This window comes from Vanessa atalanta, chromosome 26 (genome assembly GCF_905147765.1).
Source record: "Vanessa atalanta chromosome 26, ilVanAtal1.2, whole genome shotgun sequence".
NCBI lineage: Eukaryota > Metazoa > Arthropoda > Insecta > Lepidoptera > Nymphalidae > Vanessa > Vanessa atalanta.
The window spans coordinates 1114675-1136587 of NC_061896.1; the positions used below are offsets into that span (position 1 = coordinate 1114675).

The 21913-nt window shown below is 34.1% G+C and overlaps 1 non-coding gene across 1 annotated transcript; it reads left to right on the top strand.

The window, feature by feature from the left end:
- The first annotated feature begins 19166 nt into the window (after positions 1-19166).
- Positions 19167-19239, top strand: Trnav-cac. The gene has a single exon. It is a non-coding gene; the product is annotated as a tRNA-Val (tRNA).
- The last annotated feature ends 2674 nt before the right edge of the window (positions 19240-21913 follow it).

Genomic DNA, 21913 nt, shown 5'->3' on the forward strand with positions numbered 1-21913 from the left:
TTATACAATGTAGTAAAGAATAACTTAACTGTTTTTCGTTTAAATAAAAACTACTTTTTCCATTCTTCACTGGTTGAAATGTAGATCAATTCCTAGTAGTGAATACTACTACGTTGTCAATCGGGACAAACGTTTTTTCTGTTAAGATATTAGACTACATAAATACCTACCAAAACATTATAACAACTATTGTTTTGCTTGCTGCGACTTGGGGATCTTATTCACTCTTTTTGCTTCAAAACATCGGTTTCCGTTAGATTTCTACACTTTATCACCTATTTTATACTAGAGACTTTTTTTTTTTTTTTTTTTCTTTATTTAAAGAGCTTTGTCACCATGTGTGACTATGTCGCTCTGTTATTTAAAATTACATATTTATTTCCTTAACCTAAAATACTTGTTAGCTAACTTATACAATGCTCTAGCTTCAGCACTTAATGGAAACGCCAAAAAAGTCATGCAATCAATTATATTCAAATCATTAATATTAAATTGAGTAGCTATAGTCATCCTAAGACCCTCGTTCCGAACACATTCCAACAAAACGTGGTAAATATCCTCTACTACTCCGCAGGGGATGCAATTCTGTGTTTCCGATTTCTTTATAAGAAAGGCAAATTTATTAGTTGGAATGTGCCCGGCGCGAAGCCTTAGAGCTGTTATTACATCTCTGTACTAGAGACTTCCAAAAACTTTAAACGACGCACAACACCAATGCACTACCAACCTTTAGTATCCTGGGCCAATAGTAACACTATCTTTAAATTGGAAAGAAGCAATACAAAGTCTTGATTGGCTGTTGAATAACTAATGTCAACATTCATAATCACTCAGCCAATCGCGAATATTTGCTAAGATGCGTCAAATCTCGCTGGATGTATTTGCTGTTCCACTGTCTCCTATTTATGGCACATCTGATCTCTCTAATTCAATCTCATAATGATGCTGCAAGCGCCGCTGAAACACTCTTAGTAAATCACATAAAAACGTATTGTCAACCTAACATTTTCCGTCTCTTAAAATAATGTCCTATAGCTGTACAATTTTTAAGCAGCATTGTAGCAACCAATTAAAACATAATAATAATAATTTACTTAACATACTCGTAAGACTTAATGCATGTCTGTGTAGGTACCACCTCTTTCTCAGATATTCTAACACTAAATAGCACTACTTAGAATTGTTATGTTATCGTTTGAAGGTGAATAAGCAGAATCATTACATTTAAAGATGTATTTAACAACGTCGACTAGGTTTATATAAATAAACCAGTATTATATATGTATATTCGTGATGTTTATTTAGAATGTAGTATTTTTAATATTCGTAATAAACAACAATATTATAATATATAAAGATTCAATACCTAATTTTCACTGGAAGAACATTATTCCTGAGTGCGTTAGGGTAGGAATATATTTGTATCATATACTTAATTTTCTTTATTAATAAATTAAACTCGTACAGTCAGGGTGGGTCGTTAGTATTGTATGATTAATTATAACAATTGCAATAATGTCATGTATTTAGTTTATCTTATATATATATATATATATATATATATATATATAGATAACCGAAAAAGAAACATATGTATGTGTTCCTATATATATAGGAACAACAATAACACAAAACATTTCAATACTTATCTCTGCTCTGATTGTTTCCGAATTTTCGAATTTAGACCACTAGTATAAGTATAGTCCATTGCATTTGAGTCCAATTAAAATACATTTATTCAAGTAGACACTTACAAAAACTTTTAAATAATCATTCTACAAGGTAAAACTTAATGTTACCACCGGTTTGGAATGTACTACAAAGAACCGGTAAGAAACTCAGTAGTCTGTACTTATTTATAGTGAATGTAGTTTTAATTACATCAATAACTTACAATTACATTTATAAAAAGAACATAGCGTCTTGTAGACGATCAAAATATATATAAAATTATCTATGACACAAAAAAAAAAAAACTAAAAGAAAATCGGTTCATCCGTTTGGAAGCTGCGATTCCAGAGACCGATACACAGATACGTTAAACTTATACCCGCTCTCTATTTGCGTCGGAGGTTTAAAATAAAAGGCTAGACTTGGCATAATTTAATGGTATAGTACAATCTTTTTGAAAAAAAATATATTTCAGGATGTTTTGCCTTTTTTTATTAGAATCTATAACACATACTTTACCTCTGTACTATCACATACATATATATAAAATTAAATACCACTTGATCGTAAGTGGCTATTATATTCTAATAACACTGACTCACTCGCCTTTCAAGTAGAACCACATCTATACAAATTTGGCGATTAAATAATTGATAAGGATTCCTTCAAAATCAAATTTATCAAAATCAAAATAAAATTTATCAAGTACGCTTTTACAAGAACATTTGAATCGAACACAAACAATTCTATCGAAAAAATCAGGTAGGTAACTCAGTATTTCCTAAATTTCCCACTGCTGGGCTAAGGCTCCTTTTGAGGAAAAGGTTTGGAGCATATTCCACCGCACTGCTCCAATGCGGATTGGTGGATTACACATGTGGCAGAATTTCATTGAAATTAAACACATGCCACATGCAAGTTTCCTCACGATGTTTTCCTTCACCGCCGCGCACGAGATAAATTATAAACACAGATTAAGCACATGAAAATTCAGTGGTGCCTGCCTGGTTTTGAACCCGAATCATCGGTTAATATGCACGCGTTTTAACCACTGGGTCATTTCGGCTCTATATATATATATATATATATATATATATATACAGATTACTATTTGAAAGTTCCATATCAAAATGAGAGCAGTAATAACTTGATCCAGTCGAACCATACCGCTCATTATAACAGTATAATTATTAATTATATCGAATCTGTCATTTAAATTCAAAGGAGTAGCTTGCTTACTAAGCGATCAAAGATTACTAAGCTTATCCAACAAGAATCAATGTTAATTTTAGTCTATGTTTATCTATTGAGGTATATTATCGGCTGATATCCTAGCTTCCGGTGTAAGATTAGCGTGTGGTACAAGAATGTGTCTAGTTTTCTAAACTTTTCGAAAATTTTGGGGGCATTTTTTTATTACGAACATCTTCGTAGTTTCTATTGTGGCAAAATATTTTTCATATGTAGGAATATATAAAAATAAATAAAAATAATAAAATTCACCATTCAATATAATATATATATATGTATAGTACGTATGCTATACAGCAGGTTCACGGTTGTAAAACAAAGCTAGCGGCGAGTTAAAATAAAATAGACTGTTGATATGGCCAAGTTTCAACATTTTTATAAATTTGAGGGCTTAGTGTAAATAATTATCTCGTAAATAAAATCATTAATGGTAATCTCAAACGGCATAAGTCTCAAATACCTACAAATGATATGTCAGGAGGAGGATGCCGAACAGTTGGGTTCGGAGATTGATCCGACATTTGGAAGACTATGTGGGCGTGCAATGGAGACATTGACAAAATAAAACGTATTTAATATCGTCTAATCACTGTATTAATTGATTCAATAATCGTACACCACATTAATATCAAGGGATTACAATAATTCTTCTCGATTAAGAGCGAATGGGTTTGCAAGCAACCATCGCATTCGAATCGCTTGTCAAAACATAACGACTCGCTCTGCCATGACACCTACAACTCCATTCGGGGTGACCCGCTCTTAAAAGTAAATCAGCCATCGAACATTATTGCCAACTACTCGATTCATTAATTATCCAAATCAACAACCAAAGTAACCACGCTCCGTTATATATATTAGATAAAATGTACTTGCAAGTCTATTATTGAAAGTCCCTTGGAAGAAAAGATCAGACAGGCAAGATCTTTACTTAACTGTCAATGTAAGCCAAGGACAAATTAGGTTTAAGGAAGAGTGGAGAGGGGAATATCCTAAACCTCAAATTTTTAATACTATTCTCGTTCCAGTACCGATTTCTTCAGCGTAACTTGTACCATAGTATTTCTCGAACGAGTAATGAGGCTCACGATTTGCATATTATGCGTGTTTACATAACTATTGATTTTGTAATGATACTTAATGAAGCGAGCCCTTTGATTAGGCCAATGTCGACTATGATTGGGTGCTAATTAATGTTTTCGTTGTAATTACTGTAATTCTGTTATTTATTCGTTGTTTTTTTTTTTTAAAGAAATACCGACAGGTGATTAGTTTTGAAAATAAACAGGATTTTACAGCCTGACGATTGTGACATTTAGTTAAGAGTGATTAAAATTTAGTTTTATTTCAATATAAATTATGATAGATTTCGCAAGGAAATATTTTAAAATCCGTACTGAGGGTGGATGAATTTTTGTTACTCTTTGACGCAAAAAGCACTTAACAGATTTATATGAAGTTTGGAATAAAGATAGTTTATACCCGGACACTTACGCCTGCCTAGTTTCTATATTATTAAAAATGCTTTAAAATGTAAGTGATACCAACTTTTATGACCTATCAGAACCTTATTTCTATTAAAGTTGGTGGAAAAAAGCAATTAAACATATACTAAGGATTAATTCCGCTATCTGTTTAATTCAATGACAAAGATCTTGAATAAAAAAAAATATCTAAATACTAATTTAAATTGAAAAAAAAAAACTGCGTATAAAGCCCGCACATACCGAGACCACACAAAAGGACGTCAGGAAACGCCGCTCATTCGTCCATAGAAATTAATTGGACACAACATGTTTACTGCAGCACGATAAATTTTATCCTCAAACTGTATGACCTAGATAATAATAATAATAAAAAAGTTGTACAGAAAAAAATAAAATTCCTTTTTTAAAAAACATTATTCTTTTTCCGAGTAATATTGATATTTAACGTTTCAGGAAATAATGCTTTGTAGTGTACAAACTTTAACTTTTTTAAAAAGGAAAAATGATCATAGGTACCAGGAATCGATTCTTACTATTTCAAAAAAAGAACGATATGTACTTCTTAAATTATTTGTTCTGGAAAACAGCAAATACAATATATTGGACATATGCCGATTATAACTTTGGCCTAATAACCGATTAGTTATACAGAGACCGACTAGTCGGCCAACTTATCGGCCAAGTCGATCACGGTTGATTTTTGCTTTGCACAGGTCAGAGTGTTTTTGTATAAAAAATGTTATTGTTGAGTTATTGTTCATTAAAGTGAAAGAGTTTAAGAGAGTTCAAATTTAATAAATGCAAAAAGGAAATCTCGATGGAGTTTTTTTTTGGATACCACTGGAACCAATCGGATAATGATTCACGTAAAGTCAAAATAATGATAATTTATCTAAAATTCATTGAATTTACTTCCTCTTATAAATATATATAATAAAAGACGACTAGTCTCTGACTAGTTGGAACATCTTTACAATATATGGTAACTGGTAATCTTAACTTGTGCTTAAGATTTTTTTTTTTTAATTATATATTTAGGCGGCAGGGCCACGATGTGGTAAATAGTCACCCATAGTTATTGGCATTGTAAGAAATATTAACGATTCGTTACATCCTCAACGTGATGATTGATGCGAAGCAAAATTGTTATGTTCCTTATGCCTGCAATTGTATTGGCTCACTCATCCTTCAAACCGGAACACAAAAATACTAGGTATTTCAGATTGACAATCAGAAATACCTAGGCGATAGAATATTTAAGCATAGTAGTACCAGCTTGCATTGGAGCAGCGTGGTGGAATATGCTCGAAACCTTCTCCTCAAAGGGATAGGAGACCTTTGCTCAGCAGCGGGAAATTTACAGGGTGGTTAATGTGATAGAATATATGATGAGTGTTTTAAACTTACCCAAATGGGTTTGTAAAAGTCAAGTAAATACACCCAAGAGAGTTTTAATTGAGTCTCTGATGATGGACAATGTTCATTCAGTTGAGCAGCTACGAGTACATACGAACTGGTTCACATGACATCGCACCAAAAATTGATCTCTCTCTCTGATCAGCTTTCAGTTCTGGATTTCCATACAAATGATCAGATCTACACTTTTACTGAAAACAGGTTCGCTACAAAACAGTTCTGAATAATCGTATTTGCACAGACTCTGCGAAGACTTCTTCATAATGACTCAGAACGCAGTTGTCTTCCTTAAATGGGTATTATTGATTTTCGTGGGGTTCTAGATTCCTTGACCGATCTGGATGGTATTCGGCCAATCTGATGTCACCACAATTATGGATTGCAATTTTTGCTCTCTATACTAGTGTCCACGACTTTTTTGTTAACTGCTTTATAAGCTGTTAGCTAAACATGTTCGAAAAGTAAACCGTGCAATGGTTGAACTACATAGATGTTAGTAAATATATAAAAATAATTTGACATTTATGTATCTACGTCAAAATGATAAATGGGTTGTTCCAATCAAAAGGAAAATTGGTTTTTAACGTACAAACAGGAATTTTTACGCCTACCCTCCATTCTTGACGAATGCTATGGAGCAAATTAACCTAATTTAATTACTAAATTATTTAATGCTTACGTTTTTACTTGTATTCAACTGAACCGGTAAGTGTTGGTCAAATCGTGCAGCTTAAATGCACAACCGATTGAGATGAAATTCAGGTAATTTTAGGTGTTGACATTGCATTTTTGTAATTGATTGAGTATCATATTTCGAGGTCACTCGTTCAAACCGTTTAGCCAAAAGTAATCGTGTTAACCTGACAATAAATTTTAGTAACCTGAAGTTTTAGAGAAGACGGTGTAAGAATTGCCTTATTTCAAAACGGACGTAAACAATTACGTTTACATTTTCTAACTCAGTTAACTCTATTCACTCTATCCCATTGAATTAAGAGAGTAAGGGAAAGAGATTGAGGACTTGGTGATTCGGCTTTGTGTGAGCTGGTTAAGTAGTAATTGTTCCACCAAACAACAATACCAATATTGTTGTGTTCCGGTTTGAAAGTTGAGACAGTGTAATAGGCAGCCCACAGGCAAAAGGGACATAACATCTTAGTTACCAAAGTTGTTAGCAGATTGGTTATTTGTGGAATGTTTTTGGGTACTTTTATAATATAAATGTATAATATATTTAAAATAAAGAACACTTGTATTCGTAGCTTGTCTTCTTTGAGAGTCTGCCACGACTGAATTCGGTCATGAATATATTTCATCTTAGTAAATTGATAAAATATTGAAATGAATGAATGATAAGAGTATTGGAATGAAAGTAATATATCACTAAGAACTATTGATCACGCCTTACATCAACCAGGCTCACGATCAGTTCTCATAAAATATTGTACAAAAAAAATAATTCATTTGTCTTTTCTGATTTTCATTATATCCATGAACACATTATCGGTTAAAACATACGGCAAAAAAAAAAGAGATTAAGCATTTGAAATTTTAATCCAAAAGTTTATACGATCTCCCCAATGTGTTCATGACACATCCAGAGAGACATGGCATATTGGTTATTGATCCGTGTTTTGTATTAATTAAGAGTTATTATTTTCATTATTTATTTAATTTACGCAGTTCGATAATGCCTAAGAAGAACCGGTGAACAAAACTCAGCGGATTTTTTTGACAATTTGTGAATATTTCCTTTTATTCAATATCGAAAAAGAAATAGCCAGGAGGCGATCTTTTCATTCCCAAGGTGTGCTATCAACCATTAATTCTCTTATCGTATAATAACCTGTCGCACAAAAGAGTACTCTCACATTTTTTTAAATGTTAGGATCCTGTTGTAGAAACGTATACATTGCCCCACAAGAGACTTACTGACTCTATGTTTGTTCCTTGTACCAATGCTATGAGTATCACATTTTCTCGTGGTAGCTTCACTTAATATAGTTTGTTGAATGACGATTCAAAAGTTTGTAAAAGCCTACTTAAATAAAGTATATTTTGATTGAGATTTTTTGATTTTACAAAATCATTAACATTTTTTTAATCATTGAGGAGCAAGAGTTAGTATCTTGATTTCTTTAAATATATGCATTTTTAGCTTCTAGGTATGGCTATAGATTGCGCGAATAGCCTTTTTCTACAGCACAAATGTCGTTTGGATGGGCGCAGCCGCTATTCCGGTATTCCGTAAGTCATAATACTGTGAAACACCCCTGTTCAGCATATGCTACACAATTCAATAAGTAGAGAGTAGTATAGCGCAGTATTTTAGTAACATTTTATGTTATCCAGCCGACCTTCACACACAGTTACAGTACAGAACACTGTGCATTTACAAAAAGAATTATTTAGTCATCATGAAAATGTACAATAGCGTATTGATGGTTTTTCAATTTTAGTAAAAGTATTTTTTTATATATTTCACTGTATTTTTGCTTTTTATATATATTTTCGGACCCCTACATCAAATTACGTTGTCATTAGTTCCACTTCAAGATACCATTTCATTAATTTGCCTACAAATTGCCTAGAAAGAGAGAGACAGACAGCTCTCTCGCGAGCTAATTAAAGACTTGAAAAAAACGGCAGTAACAAAAGTCGATGGGATTCCAATTAACTGGAGTAGTCTCCGAGCTTTTGAGAAAGAAAATAGGTATACTGTGGTTATATCAGAGAAAAATAACATTCGAGACGAAAATATCTATAAATGGGCTAAACATATATACATATGTTTGCTGTTTCTATACAAAATATTTTCTTTAATACTAAATAGGTATACTGACTGACAAATGGACTATCTTCTGGTAAGGGGTCACCGCTATTAATATTTACATCCCTCGCATCGTTAATATGCCTCTAATTACACTGGCTCACTCACCCTTCAAACAGGAACAGAATAATACTAAGTATGACTGTGTGGTGGTAGAATTTGTGATTAGTATGACATGTTACCAACCCAGACGGACTTGCACATAAAATCGGGCTTTGTGTAAGCCTGTGTGAGTGGATAACAACATAAATCTATTTAAAAACAATTCAGTATATAGTAAATAAAGTAACAGCCCAAACCGAACCTGTAAATAACCAACTGCAGGGCTAAACCATCCTCCCCTTTAATGAGATGGTTTGGACCTTATTCCACCACGCTGCTGCAGGTGGATAAACATGTGGCAGAATTTCATTGAAATTAGACACATACAGGTTTCCTCGCAATGTTATTCGACATGAATAATTACAATACTTTACAAATGAAGCAGATCAAAATTCAGTAGTGTTGCCAGACTTAAAATCCGTATTCATCAAATAGTAATAAATTTTCATTAATAGGTACATAAATATATTATATAATAAAATTAGGAGTCACGGACGCTCAGAAGATATAATATTAAAATTTATGGCTATTGAAATACTTAATTTATAATTATTAAAGTCAACCAATGAATAATAATTCTTATTATGATAAATCTGTCGGCGCTTAGGGGTGAGACTGACACGGATGCCGTAACGTAAAACGGCTTGACGGTCTCTTTGGCAGTCGTATCCCCACTCCACTCCACTCTGTACTCGCTTGTGATTGCGTATCGTACATACATACTTCTTGCCTTGTGCGTGTGTGTACTGCATACATAGCAAATGTCATCATCATCAGCCCACATTCGTCCACTGCTGGGCATAGGCCTCTCCAAATGCACGCCACTGTGGTCTTTCTTCGGCAACTCGCATCCAGATCCTGCCAGCCGAAACACTAATTTGATATATTTTACTCCAAATTTATTTTCTTTAAACATCAATTTCTTATTGTTCTTTAATTATAAATTATTTCAATACTTCAATTAATTAATAAATAAAACTTATTATTCATTAAAATGATACTATTAAAAAAACAAATATGCGAGTTTCTTGCCCTTTCTTCTCGCTACGGTAGTAATATTTAAATATCGACGATTCAAAAACGCTTCATTGTGAAGTTTACTTTAATAAAATTTATTTGATTTGAATAATCATTACTTTCGATGTTTCGCCTCATAAGATGACCACATGTGTGCGTGGTATACTATATGCTTCATTGCTCAGTGTCTGTGTGCAAAATATGTTACTATTTATAAACTATCTCAATACTAAACCGGGCTCCGTGACGGAACCAGATTTATTATCATTTCGGCTACGAAATTCCAGACCATAAAGATCAACACAAAACATCTGTCCACCGGCAGATCACCTACCAGCAGGTGTACTAAGCCAAATAGCAACTGCGATTAATTAAATGATTAGTTATTAATTACAGTATAAACCATTAACTCTCTATAAATGTGGTTATTTTAATAATGGAGACGAAAAGGCTAGTAGGCTATCTGATGTTAATGGTAACCACCACGCTTGCCAGACCTTGGCACTGTAAGATTTATTAAAAATTCGTCACGAATCTTAGGAACTAAGACGTTATATCCTTGTGCCTGTAGTTACGCTGGTTCAGTCACCCTTCAAACTAGAATACACCAATCTATATAATATCTGATAAGTGGGTTGTACTTACCAAGGCTTGTAAAAAGCCCTACCACCAAGTGATTTCAAGTTTAATTTCAAGAAATTCTTGTTTATGTATTTGATCAATTATTTAACTTATATTCAGTTCAAAGATTGCCTTAACCTAGACTTACTGACTTAAAGGTAACAATGCCGGCACAACAATATCGCAGGACAACATTTTGACGCGCGAATGGCGTGTTATTTGTGTTAATTATATGTTACTTTTGTTTTAATTTTATAAGGATTAAATCAGGATACACTAATATGTTGGTGACTCAGTGTTTCACGGTTTCGCTCGCCTTTATGGGTTGGACGACATGTGTTAACTTATCGTTGGATAAGGTTCTAATTCCATGGCATTTAGGAGCCAATTTGTTAATAAAATTGGCGACCTGCAGGCGAAACCAATAATAAAAACTAGTATCTCGTAAATAAACAGAAAAAGTTCACATACAACAAAAAAAATTATATAATAAATTACTCAATTATTTCAAAGTAAAACTAACAGACTAAAAATGTCCTAATATTGGACTTATTTCTAGGCTCTTCTTTAAGGCTTGAAGCTTAATCCACCACGCTGCTCAGTGGTCTAGTGAATGCATTTCTGATCAATGTAATCCTTCACAGTCGAGTACAAATTAAGAACTAGAAAACTCAGTTGAGCTAGATCGGATTTGAACACGTAGTTTTCGGTCAAAATTCAAGTTCCATGCATTGATGATATCTATAGACATATGTTCGTCTTCAGTTCGTTAATATTCTGTCAAAGAATTCTAAAAAGGCGGAAAGCTGCTACTTATAGAATAGCAAACAGGTGACATTATAGATAATTATTAGTTTTTACAAAACAAGTCGCATCTGAGGGACATGACATGAGCTCTGAGCGATTTGTTCATAATAACTCCAACTTAGATAAACGCACACAAATACATAAAGGTCATTTTTTGTGTTTCTTTTGACTTCAAACGCAGATTTTAATCACCTAATGGCAATTGGTCATTATTGCCCAGAGACATTGGCCCTTTAAGATAAATTAACCATTTTTTTATATCATCAATGCGTCACCAACTTTGAGCGTCCTGCTGTTTCGCAGTTGAATATTAGCTGATGACTGGATGGATCCAGATGGGCTTGCACAAATCCTAACATAGTAAATACGATGTTTTCCTTCACCTCGGTAAACTCAAATTAGTATGTGAAAAGATTGAGTTTGAATCCCCAATCTTCGGTTAAGATTTACGTGTGATACTCACTGGTCCATTGCAGTTCCATTTTGATATTATTATAAAATGTTACTTTTTATATATTATTAAGTAGTTTTACGTTACCTTCGTGTAATTTTAAATTTAAAATAAAGATGTAAGGTTTGCCACCTAAAGGTTAAATTAATGCGTGTTGTCAAGAAATGAGTAGTTTCTTTGATTGAAGGTTCCCAAACTACCTGCTATAAAAGTTGGTTCCTCAGAATGGACATGACACACAAAATGCCCTTAACATTACAAATTCTGTAAGTAATAACTTTTGTAAAAAAAAATTGGTAAAGTAATGAAAAATATACTTACTTAATATTACAAATGTGAAAGTAACTTTGTCTGTCACGTCTAAACCAATAAACCGAATTTGATGAAATTTTGTATGAAGCAAACTTGAACTCCAAGAAAGGACATAAGCTACTTTTTTTTTCCTAACATGGGACAATCAACCCCTAAAACGCGAGCGAAGCCGCGGGCGACAACTAGTTAATAATAAACTGTACCTCTTTTACTTTACACCACAGTAGCTCAGCTTCCAGCACGCGCCACGACAGGTGTGCACGCGCTCCGATCCATATATAGACAATACGTAAGGTGCAGCTAAACGATATAGTATTGGAGTTAACTGCTCGGTATTTAATTATAAAAAATATACTTACTAAAAATTTATATATTATTGATGAAAACGCGGTATTTTTATCATTTTTATTGTTTTTACGCTAATTAGCAAGAACCGTCATGGCACCTGTAACCATTGACGTTGACAATGAAATGCATCGATCGTTTATACACTAATAGTTCTCGCCCGCGACTTTGGTCACGTTTAGGAGCTAGTCATACAAGAAGTAGAGTTCGAATTTTCTTCATACCAAATTTCATCAGATTCGGTTCAGGGTTTTGATCGTGAAAGAGCAACAGACAGACGGTTACTTTCACATTATTAATATTAGTATTGATAGATCGAGGGATTAAGCGTGTAATTAAATTATCTCGATCGTTCATATAAGAATAGTAATAGGAAAAACTTCAAAATCACGTTAAGTTAATTTCACGAAATAAATAAAACTAATTAAGTCGTAAAATTCGAAGTGGTATCATTAATAGCCCTTATTAAATATAGTTTTATTAATATATATTAATTATATTGATATATAAATCAAAACAGCTACATCATAATATAAACCTCGTGACATGGTGGCAAGAACGCTCATTTCTCCTTTGAATTGCGATTCGAATCCTACTAGCGAAATAAAGACCAATAAAGACTAAATTTTATATGACTTGTATTTTGTATATATACTTCTCCAATGACCAATTTTAAGCAATTAAACAATTACTAACAGTATTTAAAACGGGATATTTGCCATGTTTTTTATTTTTATTTGGTGGAGCTCGATATTTCGACATAGTAGAGGTAGTCCGATACGGACACTTCTAATGCCGTCAACATCTACCCGCAAACGTCAGTCTCGTGAACAAGACATTCATAGATAATGTCGACATGGTAAATATCCCGTTTTAAATACTGTTAGTAATAAAAATAACCATGTTAATTTAAAATCTTATAATTAAACAATTATTCTAAGAGCTTTAAGGATATAATTACTGATTTGTAAAAGTTAAATTGATTTCTTTACGAAATATTTCATGACAGAATACCAAATTACATAATGGAACATTTGTGTTAAACAAAAGCAAATCGTTAGTATCGGGGTGTGATTATCATCATCCGTAATTGTGGTATTAATGTTTAAATGTGTCCGTTTGTTTGTTCTGTAACCATGTTAACGGATCGTTATGAAAACGGCTATCATGGTTTTGTACTGGACGTAGACTTTATCTATGAATTCTTGCTCCATTCATGCTAGATAATACGATTTCTTTATTGCTAACGAACAAATACATATCAAAATGTTATTGATTTAACGTAAACTATTAATCTTTCCTAACTAATAATTTAATATATTTATTTATAAAATACATGCAAAGAGGTCTGGACGATCTGAGGCGACAAAGGGTTTAATTATTTTACAAATACATTGGACATTATACATATATGTCGGGTATTTGAATAATTCAAACAAATTAAATTCTTTCAACTTCGTATAAATCTTTTACTATAGATATTTTAGTATAACTATTAATACTGTATTAAATGTGCTTACTCATTGGAATTGGGATGTTTTTTGTTTTAAAAACGCGGGGGGAGAGGGGGCGTGGTAGTGTTAATCCTCTTAATTCGGCCCTGCACCAATTATATATATATTTCGCTGTCTGCATTTCTTTTCAATACAAATTAAGTATCATAACAATCCTCCGTACACTCAATGGATAACGAATTCTCTTCACGTATTAATATTCGATCCAAATATAACATCCATAGTCCATAGAAACTTATAATTGACGACCTCCTTGGTCGAGTAGTGTGTACACCGGTTTTCATGGGTACGCCACTCCGAGGGGGACCTCGGGAGGGTTCAATTCCCGGCCGAGTCGATGTAGAAAAAGTTCATTAGTTTTCTATGTTGTCCTGGGTCTGGGCGTTTGTGGTACCGTCGTTAATTCCGATTTTCCATAACACAAGTGCTTTAGCTACTTACATTGGGATCAGAGTAATGTATGTGATGTTGTCCAATATTTATTAAAAAAAAAATTGCTCCAAATAACGTCCTTCAAAACTTTAAACGTACATTTCGATGTTACATACAAACCTTGATATAAAGGTTATGACCATAACCTACTGTTAAACAGTAAAGGTGAGCTGAGCCCCACCTGCCTCGCAGGTGGGATGACACCTGTTCTCCACGTCGCCTAGAAGTGACATTGCCGTTTTTTCTATTCATCCTATTTTATAATTAGGGTGATCATTAAAATTAAACAGATGTCATAAATAACATATATTTAAAGTAATTGATCTTTGTTTTTTATTTATATATTAATACATGCAAACATTTTGTATCTCTATGCAAAAATAACGCAAACGGTGGAGTATTAAATTTGGTCCAGTTAATGTTTATATGGAGGAGTGCAAAAGGCTAATATTTATTATAATACCAGTTGTCGCCCGCGACTTCGTTCGCATTTAGGGGTCGGGTAGCCTATGTCCTTCCTTGGAGTTCAATTTTGCTTCATACCAAATGTCGTGAAATTCGGCGGTCCATTGGTTTGGTAGTGAATGAGTGACAGACAGACAGAAAGAGTTACTTTCACATTTATAATATTGAGTAAAGATATTATATTTTATTCGAAGTACAAATAAAGATAAACAAGCCTTAGATTTAAGTATTTCAAGCGATTTATTAATAGCTCAGCTAAATTGTACACTACGAACTGTTCTTTATTTATAACATAACACTATCCCACCTAACTTTAGTTTACTACTTATATCTACTTAAATTAAACTTCAAGTTTCGATGACAGCTACATCAAACATATAATGAATATATCATAAATTACTCAAGCTTAACCAATGATATCGCGCAAATTCAATGACAAATATTCTTTGTTTTTACTTTTGTCCCCTTGTATTTGAAATAGGTTTTACATACATTACATTAACAGCCTGTAAATTTCTCACTGCTGGTTTAAGGCATCCTCTCCCTTTGAGGAGAAGGTAAGCGTATTCCACCACGCTGCTCCAATGCGGATTGGTGGAATACACGTGTGGCAGAATTTCGTTGCAATTAAACACATGCAGGTTTTCACACGATGTTTCCCTTCACCGCCGAGCACGAGATAATTAAAATTCAGTGATGCCTGGGTTTGAACCCGAAATCATCATGCACGCGTTCTAACCACTGGGCCATTTCGACTGAAATAGGTTAAAAATACATATCAATATGAAACATTCATAGCACCAATGACAACACACGACATGTCCAACTTAAAAATCAGTAACGCAATTATTGACATTATACTTTAATGACAAGGTATTATCCTGTTGAGCATCATTTTTCCTATCCTTCCAAACAGTGTATCTTATATTCTGTTAGAAATAGACAGTCGAATTTCGACCAATCAGAGAAAACTAATGATAACAATATTTATATAACGTTCATCCTAACTTTCTACTTAGGTTTATAATAATGTTTAAAGGAAAATTTAAGTGACAATGTTTTTACTTGGTGGTAGAGTTTCGTGCAAGATCGTCTGTATATCTACCACCCAGTCTTCAGATATTTTACCACCAAACAGCAGTACTATGTATTGTTGTGGTCCAGTTTGAAATGTGAGTCAGCCAACAAGGTCAACAGGCACAAGGGACATAACGTCTTTGTTGGTGGCGCATTGGCGATGTAAGGAATGGTTAATATTTTTTACAGCACCACGGGCAGTGGTCACCACTTATCGTTAGGTGGCTAGTCCGCCTACTTATATCATAAAAAAAGAACTATGTAATAATATAAATGTATCTCTTAAATTTTGCATACACGTTATCAAGGACACCGTAAAGGACAAAGGGTATTTATTACACCTGCCCCCAATATTTAAATTTCTCAACGGACAAAACCCAATAAAATGTATTACTCTACCCGGGAATCGAACCCAAATATAATACGAGACTAACGAGGCATTACACAATGAGGGTATAAGTATGTTATGTTTTTCTGTTTCTTTGTTATGACATAACGCCTAAATTAATTTGGTATAGTTTCTTTCGTCCACTATTGTTTGGGACCCTAAAAGACAATGATAAGGATTTCCTGTATCGGGTATCGAACTCAGACCTATTTATAATTTGACACACTTAAAGAAACAAGCATTAGGTATATTTATGTTTTTATATAACGCCTTAGTTTGTTTACTTACATTTCAACAAATAATAATAATTAACTTGATTTCAACAATCTTAAAAGTAAATATAAACGGAACGCCATATCATTTTATATGACGTAAAACTTTTATATATCTAAAAAACAATATGAGCTATCTAACTTCTGTGTTACTAGTGTGTAGGACTGGTCCACAAATTCAAGGTCACTCAGCGAGCAATGCTACGCGCGATGCTTGGGGTTTCTCCGGCAGACGAAACCGAAATGAGACATTCGCCAGAGAACTAAAGTCAGGCGACATCACGCGTAGAATTAGCTCGCTGAAGTGGAAATGAGCTTGTCGTTTCTTCAGGCGTTTTGATTGCCGATGAAGCCGACACATGTTAGAGTGGAGACCATGCTTAGTCAAATTTATTCGAGTGTGGCGAGGTGGACGGACGATTTAAAAAATGTGTCAGGATTTTTGCTGCCTCTTAATCGAAATTTTTGGCGTTCTTTCGTCCAGCTGTGGACGGCAGAAGGCTGATATATTGATACTATACTACTACTACTAATAAAAAGAAAGCTTATTAGCAGCCCGTAAATGTCCCACTGCTGGGATAAAGGCCTCCTCTCCCTTTGAGGAGGAGGTTTGGAGCATATTCCACCACGCTGCTCCAATGCGGGTTGGCAAATTAGACACATGCAGGTTTCCTCACGATGTTTTCCTTCACCGCCGAGCACGAGATGAATTATAAACACAAATTAAGCACATGAAAATTCAGTGGTGCCTGCCTGGGTTTGAACCCGAAATCATCGGTTAAGATGCACGCGTTCTAACCACTGGGCCATCTCGGCTCAAAGAAAGCTTACTTAAATTAAAAGTCAATTTTATTTTATAAGGCCAATTTGTATAATGAAAGTAATGATAAATTCATCTAATCAAGATTCACTAATTCGACTAAATATTGAACGCCCATTGGTTGCCCGTGGCGTCATCAACTGCCGCCAATCAATTGCGATACAGATTAAAGTAAAATTAGTTGATTGGACTATGATTAGCGTTTGGACATCTGGATTTAAGTCGGTTAGTGACATGTTATATAAATACCAGCTGTTTGCCCGCGAAATTGAGTTTTATATTATTTTAAGCCATCCACTCAAATAGCTACAAAAAGGAGTTCGGTTACATTTTTTTTAATGATATCGGTAGACGGACGAGCAAATGGGTCACCTGATGGTAAGTTGTAAGAAATATTAAACATTCCTTAAATCACCAATGCGCCACCACATTTGGGAACTAAAATGTTACGTCCCTTGTGCCTGTAGTTACACTGGCTCACTCACCCTTCAAACCGGAACATAAAAATACTGAGTACTGCTGTTTGGCGGTAAAATATCTGATGAGTGGGTAGTACCTACTCAGACAGGCTTGCACAAAGCCATAGCACCGAATAAATACTACATACAGAAAAATTATATATCCATATTTGTCATATCAACCATAATTACAAAATTCTAATTACTATATAATAGTAATACCCAGGAATTGAACCCAATTCCTTAGGATATGCAGCCTTATAAAACTAACCACGAAACCAACGAGGCAGTCAATCATAATATCATTTCGGACGGAGACGCTTGCAAAGCGACGTAAGTATAACATTTCTAGAAAGTTCGTAAAGTAATAAATTCTATCTATCTACGTCTTTGTGCTGAGGACGGATAGCCGCCAAAGTTAGTGCTTCACTGAAATCTAGACTTGGAATAATGAAGCTGACTCGTGAAGGCTGGACTTCTTAGCTTTGTTCTTGATAAGGTAATTCACTAGCTCGAGTTTCTGACTTTGGACAGATTTCGTGTTTAATCACACCCTGAATGTCATTGGCAAAAGTTTAATTAAATATTTTAAGTTCAGATGTATCAGTTGGTAGTTTATCTTAAGCAAAGATTGCGGATTGACAACTGCCTTATCTTAAAATAAAGATTTAGAACAAATTTTATGATCCTGCCACTAAGAGTTGTTGGAACACACAGACACTCACACACAGCAGAATATCATTCAACACGTATAGGTTTACTCTTTTTTTTATGATATCCGTAGGCGGACGAGCAAATGCCTCACCTGATGGTAAGTGGTCACCACGCGATAGACAATGGCGCTGTAATAAATATTAACCATACCTTACATCACCAATGCGCCACCAATCTTGGGAATCATGTTACGTCCCTTATGCCTGTAGTTTGCACAAACGGACTTGCACAAAGCCCTACCACCAAGTAAAAAAATCACGATGTTCCCCTTCTCAGCTGAACACGAGATGAATTATTAATAAGTATAAATAAAATAATAATCAAACATATATTTTCTTGATGGTAGGGCTTTCGGCACGCACGTTTGGGTAGGTACCAATACGTAGTGTTATTGTGTTCCGTTTTGAAGGGTGAGTGAGCCAGTGTACAGACACAAGAGACGAGATATCTTCTTTCCCAAAATGTGTGGCACATTAGTCATTTAAGGAATAATTAATATATCTAACAGCCCAATGTTTAAGAACCCATTTAAAAAATGATCCCTCAAGACCAGTAACAACGGCTATTCTTTAAGGAGAAACTCAAAATCACTGAACTCAATAGTGAATTATCAGAAAGTGATAAGCGACAGTGACCATAATAGGAATTATGACTTTCTTCAACTAATGATCGTGAATAAATGAACATGAATAGTAACTTTGTATTATATTTCCAACGTTTCCGTAGTGTAGCGGTTATCACGTGTGCTTCACACGCACAAGGTCCCCGGTTCGATCCCGGGCGGAAACAATATAACCATTAAAATATATTATTTTATTAATCTTTTAATATTTTTAAACTTATTTATTATGTATTCTAATGACTCAAGAACTTTCAACTCCATTGTCTATGATGTACTTAGTCGAATTGTGACAATGACTAAAATTAAATTACACGTTAAAAAGATCTCAATATATACGGCTATATATATTATTATACTTTATTAAAAATGTGGTCAGTCAGTATTCAATACCATGCCCGTGAATAAAGAAACCAAGACAGGGTATTATGCATTTTTTAAACTGGTGACATTTCAGCATCACACTTAATCTTTGTTTATTTATCTTTAATATGCCTCAAACTCGAACAACTGCCTCGTTTAACCTTGGTCCTTGATTCAAAAGCCAGGTCAAACCGTAAAATTAATGGGGTTTTTCAGTCGAAAATTTCTCTCTAGAGTCTAGAAGCTGGAAATGTGTACACTGCCGTGCCTCGGAAATCACCAAAAGTCGTTAGTTCAGCGTGTCGGATTTGCATTCCTATCGGATTATGACAATGAAAGAATAAAGAGTATTCCTGTGTATATGTTCTGTATAGTTGGCTAGTCTCGAGAGAGACCTTGAAATTGACCTTGAAACCTTGAAAGCGTTCAGGACTATTATTATCGTCATCACTTTTAAGTACGCTTTTTAGCAGGACTGGAGAGGACTTACATTATTTATTTAAAATTATAATATATAAAAAAAAAACTAATATTTCAAGTAATCGATCCAGATTGCAAAGTTGTTGCTCGTAAACATCTCCAGTAAAATTCCCGTTGTGTATCTTTGTAAGCAAAGCTGAAATAGCGGAATATAGAGCTGAAATCGCTATACACCGGTCCGGATATCCGGCTTCGTCAGTTTATCCGGCTTTTAAAATCCCATTGACAGACGATCTGTCATAGAACTATTAACGTAAGAATTTTCATAGAAAACATTTCCTATTTGAGATATTATTTATTGCAAATGACATTTGTAATTATAATAGAAAAATAATAAATAATCCAAATACTACATTACTTATATATGTATGAAAAACAATACTAAAATATATATTAGATATAATATATCATGAAGCTGCTACTCAAAAAAGTTTATGTTTTGATTAGGTAAAAGAATTTAAAACAATATTTACTCGATTCCATGATTTGCTTGGTTGTAGGGCTCGTACCCGTCGAGGTAGGCTTCAGCCACACACCAGATATTCTATCTCCAGACAGCAATATTTTTATATAGTTGTGTTGCAGGCACACGATACATAAAATCTTATCTTCGGTTGGTAGCACATTGGTAATAGTGATGTAAGTAATGGTTAATATTTATTACAACGCCAATGTATATGGTCAGTGGTGATCAGACCATTACATAAAAAAATAAATGGTGATTTCCTCCGAGCCGATTCCAGAATACTCGGAGTATTTATTATTGTTACGTTCGAGTTTGAAGCATGGTTGAACCAGTGCACCTACAGGACAAAGAAAGAGAACATTAAGTCCTCGTTCGTGGCTCTAAAGTTTCTAAAAGAAGATTTCTAAAAGTACCAATCTCTATTAATAGTCTGTAGTAAATCCTTGAGTTGAGCAATGTGCTTTATAAATTAATATTTCTAAATGGTATGCATTTATATTATTAGTAAGATTACATTTAACATCTTAAGATAAAATGCCGTTTCAGTAAATGAAACTAAGCTCAAATAAAAACCGAGCACAGTTAAATAAAATTGAGCACTATAAAACGAAACCAAGCACAAAGCAAGTCAACAACCAATCTGATCGCATTGCGACCGGCACGGACGTCCGGTTGCATCAGATTGTACGGCTTTTAAACTTCGTGTGACGAATGAATTTCACTTTATATTGAGTTTTGAATTTGTTTCTTTGAATAATTTAATAAAATTTTGAGACAGAACTATGTTACATACAGAGAAAAGATATCATAGGTGTGTATACATAGGTAAGGAAAAAGTAATTGTCCCACTTATGGGATAAGGCCTCGACTCCACTTGAAAATGTTTTGGAGCTGAAAACACCACGCTGCTCTAGTGCTGCTCAAAACCGACCACGAGATTAATTACTTGTATTAACCTTTCAGATCATATATTTATGCGTATTATACTATCAACTAAAAAAATTCGCTTAGTAATGTTTTTAGAGAAACACGGCAAAGAAAAATAATTTAAATAAATTTACCTTTACGTTAAGGTTCAGATTTGCCATCAACTCCTACTGCAGCAGCCTAGCTGTAGGAAAAGCTCCAAGCCCTCCTTTAGAAGAAAGGAACACGTTGGATATTTATGATGTGTTACTAGTAAGGAAAAACGGTTTGAATTGTATTATAATGAAAGCTTAGTAAAATCTTGGAGAAAGGTAAAAACGTTAAAGAAAATATATCGCAAGTTTGTTTTGTTTTAATTTTCAAAAGAATCAGATTAATACGACGGAGCAGATATATTTTGGCGTGTACACCGGTACACAGTGCATTACCTGCCTCGTTGGTTTAATGGCTTGATATAAGGTTAAAAATCCCGAGGTCCTGAATTCAAATCCCTGATCAAGCGAATAAAAGTTATTGGATGTGAGAATACTCCTGTGCTTCGGAATGCACCTAAAGCCATTGGTCCAGCGGATTTGCCGTCCAATCGGATTATGAGAATGAGGGAATGA